Source organism: Podarcis filfolensis (assembly GCF_964270895.1).
Source record: "Podarcis filfolensis genome assembly, chromosome: 16".
NCBI lineage: Eukaryota > Metazoa > Chordata > Lepidosauria > Squamata > Lacertidae > Podarcis > Podarcis filfolensis.
In genome coordinates this window covers 3,308,721-3,316,554 of record NC_139620.1, presented here as the reverse complement: position 1 = coordinate 3,316,554, position 7,834 = coordinate 3,308,721, and the positions used below count along the sequence as shown (strand labels likewise).

General features: G+C 47.3%; 1 long non-coding RNA gene across 1 annotated transcript; it reads left to right on the top strand.

Moving 5' to 3' along the window:
• The first annotated feature begins 3,406 nt into the window (after nucleotides 1-3,406).
• On the top strand, nucleotides 3,407-7,642 carry LOC310752028. Its single transcript, XR_014542803.1, has 2 exons — nucleotides 3,407-3,604; nucleotides 3,647-7,642. It is a non-coding gene; the product is annotated as an uncharacterized lncRNA (long non-coding RNA).
• The last annotated feature ends 192 nt before the right edge of the window (nucleotides 7,643-7,834 follow it).

Sequence of the window (7,834 nt, the reverse complement as noted above, 5' to 3'; positions counted from 1 at the left end):
ATTAGGTCCAGTTGTGGCCGACTCTGGGGTTGCGGCGCTCATCTCGCTTTACTGGCCGAGGGAGCCGGCGTACAGCTTCCGGGTCATGTGGCCAGCATGACTAAGCCGCTTCTGGCGAACCAGAGCAGCGTACGGAAACGCCGTTTACCTTCCCACCGGAGCGGTACCTATTTATCTACTTGCACTTTGAATTGCTTTTGAACTGCTAGGTTGGCAGGAGCAGGGACCGAGCAACGAGAGTTCACCCCGTCGCAGGGATTCAAACTGCCGACCTTCTGATCGGCAAGTCCCAGGCTCTGAGGTTTAACCCACAGCACTACCCACGTCACTACCCCACTTATCACTGAATGCATATTCCTCGATTACATCATGCATTTCATCTAACATATATTCCTCTATTTCATATAATTTCTTCAGCAGAAAAATAACTTGACACGCCTGGAAAACCTCAAGCCCATCTTTGTAGAATAATACTGCATATAAAAAGCAAAAACAAACCAACTGGGTTCAAGAATCCTATTGGGTTAATTTTTAATAGATGCAAAAAGAAAAAAAGAAATTGCAAGTAAATATCTCAAAAAGGCAAACGGAGGCAAATACCTGAAGCCCTCCCGAAGCAAATATGTGAAGCAGTTTACGCAAATGTTGCTGTCTGTCTAAAAAAGCGGGGGAGAGGCACATTTGGAATACTGTGGTTCTGGGCACCTCGCCTCAAAACGGATATGGAAAAGGTTCAGAAAAGAGCGGCCAAAACGATCAAGGGGATGGAACGACTCCCCTACGAAGGATGATTGCAGCGTTTGGGACATCAGTTTGGAGAAAAGGCAAGTAAGAAGAGCATGATGGTAGTTTATAAAATAATGCAGGGGGTGAAGAAAGTGGGCATCCCTCTCTCATGGCCATGCAATGAAGCCGAATGGTGGAAGATTTGGGACAGAGAGATCCTAACCTGTGAGGTAGGTCAGGCTGCATGGTGCTGACTGGCCCAAGATCACTTCATGACCGGTGGGAATTTGAACCCTGGTCTCCCAGGTACAGTCATATCTCGGGTTGCAGCCGCTTCAGGTTGCGGTTTTTCGGGTTACGCACCTGCCGAAACCCGGAAGTACTGGAACAAGTTACTTCCAGGTTTTTGGCGGTCGCGCATATGCAGAAGCACTAAATCGCACTTTGCGCATGTGCAGAAGTGCCGAATTGCAGCCTGCACATGCGCAGAAACGCCGCTGCGGATTGTGAACACTGCAGGTTGCGAACGTGCATCTCGCAAGGGTCATGTTCGCAACCCGAGCGTCCACTGCGCTAACCACTATGCCACACTGTCATGGTTGGGAAACTAGGTTCTTCGAAGGCCAGATATGTTGTGTGTGTGTGTGTGTGTGTGTTTCATTCTCACTTCCTTGTTTTTCTTTCTCTTTCCCACATATATATTCCCATATATATATATATATATATATATATATATATATATACACACACACACACACACACTATACTTTTCCATCTATAAGACACCCCCATGTATAAGACACCCCCCATAATTTTTGGGGACTCAGTTTTAAGAAAATGAGGGGAGATGGCCCAAAGTTGTTGAGCTTTCCCCCCGCCCCAGCTGCGAGCAGGAAACACTCCCTAGATCGTTTCCCACACACAGCGGCATCGGGGGAAGTTGCGCTCCTGCCAACTGGCTGACTGGCGGGGGCACCGCTTCTCCCCCCCCCCATGCCAATATCCGTGTATTGGACGACCCCAGTTTTTCGACACTGTTTTTCAGTCAAAAAACCTCTAATACGGAAAAAATACGGTATGTTACAGAACTGGGCAATTCCATGAAAATGTCAGCTTACAGATTCATTTTTCATTTCAGAGTTAACATGCTCTGCTATCATTTTAAAGATGATTTCCCAGAGTTTCTTTTTCTTCTTCCCAAAACATCGTGTTATGTCAGTATGGAATTACCCAAATTTTGGATGAAAATAATAATATTTTTAAACTTAAGTTAAAACGTGTCCTTGACCTGTGATTGTGCCTCTTGCTTGTCCTAACAAAGGTAAGACACACCTGCCTGGCCCCGCCTACTTTTGCCTCTGGCCCCGCCTATACCATGGGAGGTCACCCAGGGAGGGGATGTGACTCTGTGGCGAAGGAAAGGGGCATGTCAAGGACTGCGTCAAATGAGCCTGGCCCAAAACGCCAGGTCAATGTTTTCTGCCTTCAGGTGTTGCTCTGCATTCAAGGTTAAACCGACCCTTCAAGGTAGCAAAGTGCAGCCACTCCTGTTTCTGCCCACTCAGCCTGAGTCAGGAGATTCTTGGGCTGTGCTCTGGATATGACGATGATGATTGCATCTATTACCACTCTTCACCCAAAGATCACAAGTAAAAAATGTTACAGTCAGGAATAGGGAGGGTTCTGAAGCAACACAGCTCAGGTGTCAAAGGTCTTCAGCATGTGTCTTCAGCATGGGTAGGCAAACTAAGGCCCGGGGGCCAGATCCAGCCCAATCGCCTTCTAAATCCGGCCCGCGGACGGTCCGGGAATCAGCGTGTTTTTACATGAGCAGAATGTGTGCTTTTATTTAAAATGCATCTCTGGGTTATTTGTGAGGCCTGCCTGGTGTTTTTACATGAGAAAAATGTGTGCTTTTATTTAAAATGCAGCTCTGGGTTATTTGTCGGGCATATGAATTCGTTCACCCCCCAAAAAAGAAATAGTCTGGCCCCCCACAAGGTTTGAGGGACAGTGGACCAGCCCCTTGGTGAAAAAGTTTGCTGACCCCTGGTCTTCAGCATTCACCCAAAGCCATATAGTGAAGACACCAGCTGTATGCCAGAGAGCAAGAGTTTAAAAGATTTTAAAAGTCACAGCCGTTCCCCAAAGAGATTTGCAGCGGTGCACCTCAGGTTCCGCTGTTCTTGAGATTCCCCCCAAAATATTTGAAGGATCTTTGAATCGCTCTGTTGTTTTCGAGTTAAGGGGTAGGGAAAATTAGCTCAGTCTTCACCCGATCTTCAGTCAGCTCTGTGTCCTCTTCCCTACTTTCAGTTTTACATTGTAAGCCCCACAGGACAAGGAGGGAAAATACGATGTGCAACAGGGAAAGTGGGCATGCCAGACCTGAACTAGCAGGGAGTTTCTTAAAATTGGGCCCACAAAACAGACGACTTTCGGGATAGCTCAGTCGGTAGAGCATGAGACTTTTAGCTGGGCATTGCAAGGGGTTGGGCTATAGCTGTCAACTTTCAGATTTGAAAATAAGGGATCAGCAGCCTTGAAAATAAGGGATCAGCAGCCTCACCTGTCCCGGGGACAGTCTAAGGGATATCTAACAATCTGAGATAGCAGCGGGAAGCAGCAGGAAATGGCTCTGGAATAAGGGAATTTCCCGCAAAAAAAGGCAAGGTCGTGGTCCCTTCCAATTCTACAATCTATGGGTGATCAGAACTGTGCGCCTGAGTGATAACATTAACTCCCAAAAAACCTCAGTGATGGGGCAGGGATTTAAGGGCTCAGGCAGTCCTTGGGGTATCCTGGACTCAGGCTGTTCAAGGCCTTGTAAATCACAACAAGGACTTGAACCCGGCTCGGTCACATAGGGGCAACCAGTGTGGGCTTCTGAACACTGGAGTTATGTGCTGGAGCTGTCTAGCCATAGAGCTTTGTACCAGCTGGAGACTTTGGCCCAGGGTCTAGGATAGCCCCACATATGAGTTGTGGTCCAAAATGTCTTGTGGGCACCAGGTTGGGCAAGGTTGAGCTACGTTTATCCTGACTTCCTGCATATTTCAATCTTCTCCATCGCAGTGTGGTTTCTGTGTGGAGTTTGGGGTCCCTCCCCACCCAAGTCAGGGTGCAGATTCCCCCAGGATATCTCTGCGGTCAAAGGTCTACTCTTATCTCCTAGGAACGTTATTGCTGGAGACTTTGCCCTCTTTTTTATGTGTAGGACTTTGAGGCTGGTCTGATGATTAAGTTTATGGGGAGTCATACATGAGAATTCTGTTATCTCAGGGCCAAAGTCTCAGGCGGACGTCATTCACCCTGCAAGATCCCGGATTTCTCGGGGGCTTCTTCAGTGCATGACTCAGCCAGGCTGTCAAGAAAAGAGCAGGGAGACTTTTGCAGGCTGAGGGCCGCATTCTTTTCTGAGCAACCTCCCAGGGGCCAGAGGCAAAAGTTTGTGGAACGACACACTTTGTGAATTTTGTAAATGTTGCCCTTGTACCATAGCTGTCAAGCGTCCCTTATTTGGCGGGGCAGTCCCTTATCCCAGTGCCATGTCCCGCTGCTGTCCCTTATGGATGATGTCCCTTAAATAAGCTGCTGAAGGTACTGGGGACCTTTCTATGTCCAGCTGTCCTTTGTCAACAACAAATTGTTGCTGTTTTTTTGTGTTGAATATATGCTATATGGTAATTTATGGACCTAATAGGTATCTAAAGCCATTTGCACGCAACAAAATATGTGTTTGATCAAAGTAATTGTTGATCCCTTATTTTCGAGGCTGCTGGTCCCTTATTTTCAAATCTGTAAGTTGACAGCTATGTCTTGTACAGAAGACTACTTTCTACAGATACTCGTCCACGTCCCTCACTATATTCCACCCTTTGGCCATGCTTGCTGAGGCTATTACCCTTCATTGGCATCAAGCGTTTTCCTGCCACAATGAGGGCTAGAAACTTGCTCCCCACCCTGTATTGATGAAGCTCAGATCCATGAGCAATTGTTGCTGTTTAATAGAGAGGTGAGTTTTTCTGGTTTTCCCAGGAGGCGGAGGCAGACACTGTGTTTTGCTAATCTAGTTGCACCTTTCTCAAAATAGAAAGGGAAAAAATGATGATTGGCAGTCCCTAAGCGCAACTCAGGACAGGTTTGGGCATGTCATACGTCATTTTTGTGACATCTGAATACGGCATGTACTTTTTAAAAATAGGTGTGCGTTGGTGTTTATTTTATTTCCCCAGGTATGTTCCCACAAAAGGGTTGCGGTGATGCAATCTCCAGCGACCTGTTAAATCTGCTTACATAAGAGCAGGCATGTCTTTCAAAGAGAGTCCTCAGAGCCCGCAGAGCAAATAGTTTCGTCTCTGTGTCACCTCTGCCAGTTTCAGTTGCAACTGAAATTCAGGGTGGGCTGCCCAGGGCTGGCTCTGCCGTGGGGCAAAGTGAGGTAGACACTGGTTCTCACCTTTGCTGAGGTTTTGTTCCAACTGGCAACAAATTTTGTCCCTTTGAGAGATGGGGAGCTGAGCACCAACCCTAGGTTCCAGAAAAGTCATAATATTCACACATTTCCCCCTGGCCTTTGGTCTGACAACTACCTGATCCCTTGTATCCCTACCTGATCACTGAGATCTTGGGGGGAGTCTCTGCTGATGGTCACCCATGGCTGAGATGCATGGCTTGTAACTACTAGAAGATCTGCAGTTGGTCTCATTGGCCCAAGCTTGTGGAACTCCCTTTCACCTGACAGTACATTCCATGCTGAACTTCAGCTGCACAACAATACTTCCTTATTCTAGCAGGTGTCTCTTGGGCATTTATGATTATTATTTTTTTAGTTCATTCTCTGTATGGCTCATTTTTAGACACAGCGCTTAGAAATACTAAACAACTGAGTGGTATATAAATGCCTTAAAATAAATACTAAATGTATTTTTGTTTCTAATGGCTCATCTAAGCTCGGTATTGTTGATGCTTACTGGTAGTGGCTGTCCATGGTTTCAAGTCTTTCCCTTAAAAATATTATACTCCTCGTGATTCTGAATAAAGAGCTGGTTTAAATATGAACATAGGAAACTTGTACCAAGCTAGGCTATGGTTTTGGGCCTCACATGGCAGGACAGAGTCTCAAACGAAGATGTGCTCTCCCAAGCCTACATTCTGAGCATGATCACGCTTCTGTCTCGGTGACGTCAGCGCTGGATTGGCCATGGGCACAGATTGGAAGATGGCAGAATCCCCAAGGACGTTGAGAGACCAGCTCTGTGTCACAAAGATGTCTGCAAATGTGACACAAAGGCTGGCAGCATCGACACCGCCATGTGGGAATCCCTTGCAGATGACCACAGTGCCTAGAGACAGACAGGTCGGACATTCATAGCAGTGACCAGGGGAGGAATGACCGCTGGGAGCAGTACAGAGAGAAGAAACGTCGTGGTGCATCTGCAGCAGCAGAACCGGACGCCTTCATCTGCCCCAGCTGCAACAAAACATGTCTCTCCCGTATCGGTCTCTACAGCCACAGCAGGTGCTGTAAGTCTCCAACGGTTTGACTTCACCTCCAAAGGCGCACTCCTCCGTTTTCTCCCGAGACAGACTGGTGCCAACCATCTAGCTCAATATTGTCAACACTAACTAGCAGCTGCTCTCCTGGGGCCTTCTGCATGCAGAGCAGCCGCTCTGCCCTTTTGCAAGCCCTGACAATCAGCTGAACGGCGACAACCTTGCTGGTTCCAATGACCGCTTCGGAAAACCCTATGCCCTCCACGAGACACAGACGTCATCTGGGACAAACAGGCTTGTCTGGGGTGCCTCTACCTCCTGACCAATATTTCTGCAAAATCAGCTGGTGCTTTTTTTTGCAGAAGTCGGCAGTGGGGGAATGCACATCCGGTGGAAAAAAAAGCACCACTTTCCAGCGCAGACGTGACATCCTGTTATGCTCGGTGCAGAATCAGGAAAGAGGGCAGAGCGAGCTGGACTTTGGGTGGGTGGGGGGAATGGACTTATGCTAAAATCTGGTGGGTGGGTTTCGTCAAACCCTTTTCACTGAAGCCAGCTCACATCCACCTCAGTCATAAATGAAACATTGACAAATCCCCAGAAAACGCTTTGCACCTCTGTTGTTTATGGTGACGAGGTGCCCGTGGCAATGAGCAATGCGCAAGCTCCCTTTTGATCTGCTGCTTCTTTCTTTCCTTATACCGAGGCAGACTAATAATAATAATAATAATAATAATAATAATGATAATAATGATAATAATTTATTATTTATACTCCGCCCATCTGGCTGGGTTTCCCCAGCCACTCTGGGCGGCTTCCAACAAAATATTAATATACAATAGTCTGTTAAAACATTAAAAGCTTCCCTAAACAGGGCTGACTTCAGATCCACAGAGTTCAGGGCTGTCCACACTGAATGGCAGCAACTGGGCTTTCAGGTGGGGGATATTCCAAGCCCTGCCTGGAGATATTGAGGACTGAACCTGCGTGCTCCCGGCTTGCTCTAATCTGCTCTACCAAGTGAGCTGCAGCCCTTGGCCTAAAGATAAGGTTCTAGTCCTCATGGTTCTAGAGATAGAGAGAGCCGGTTTAAACAGAGGGAAAGGAAGGGGCCTGCCACTGCGTCAGACCATGGGTCCATCTGCCTCAGTAACGCCTGCACAGGCTGGCAGCTGCTCTCCATGGTTTCAGGTAAGGGAGATGTCAGCACACCTGTTCAAGTAGAATTCAAAGATCCCAAGTGCAAAGGACAGGATGCTGGAGTGTAAGGGACTGTGGGATGTGCTCTTCTGATGCCCTCGTAGTCTTAGAGGATCTTGCATCCACCAAGACCCCATGACACACACATTAAAGTGCGCTTTTCTTTAAAATGCATCATTTCCTTTTATCGGGTGCTGAAAATAAAGCTTTCGGGAAGCTGCTGGAAGTTTCCAATGTTTGTTCTTCTCTTCAGTCTCTTGGGGAAGTTCCCCCCCCCTTCCTCTTTTTGAAACTTGTTTCCCTTCTCCTCTCTGCCTCCCCTTGAGAAAGTGTTACATAACAAAGCATTCTGCATTCTCCAGGGGTGAGTCACACACACAGATACTTCCTATTCTCCTTCAAGATCTCTCTT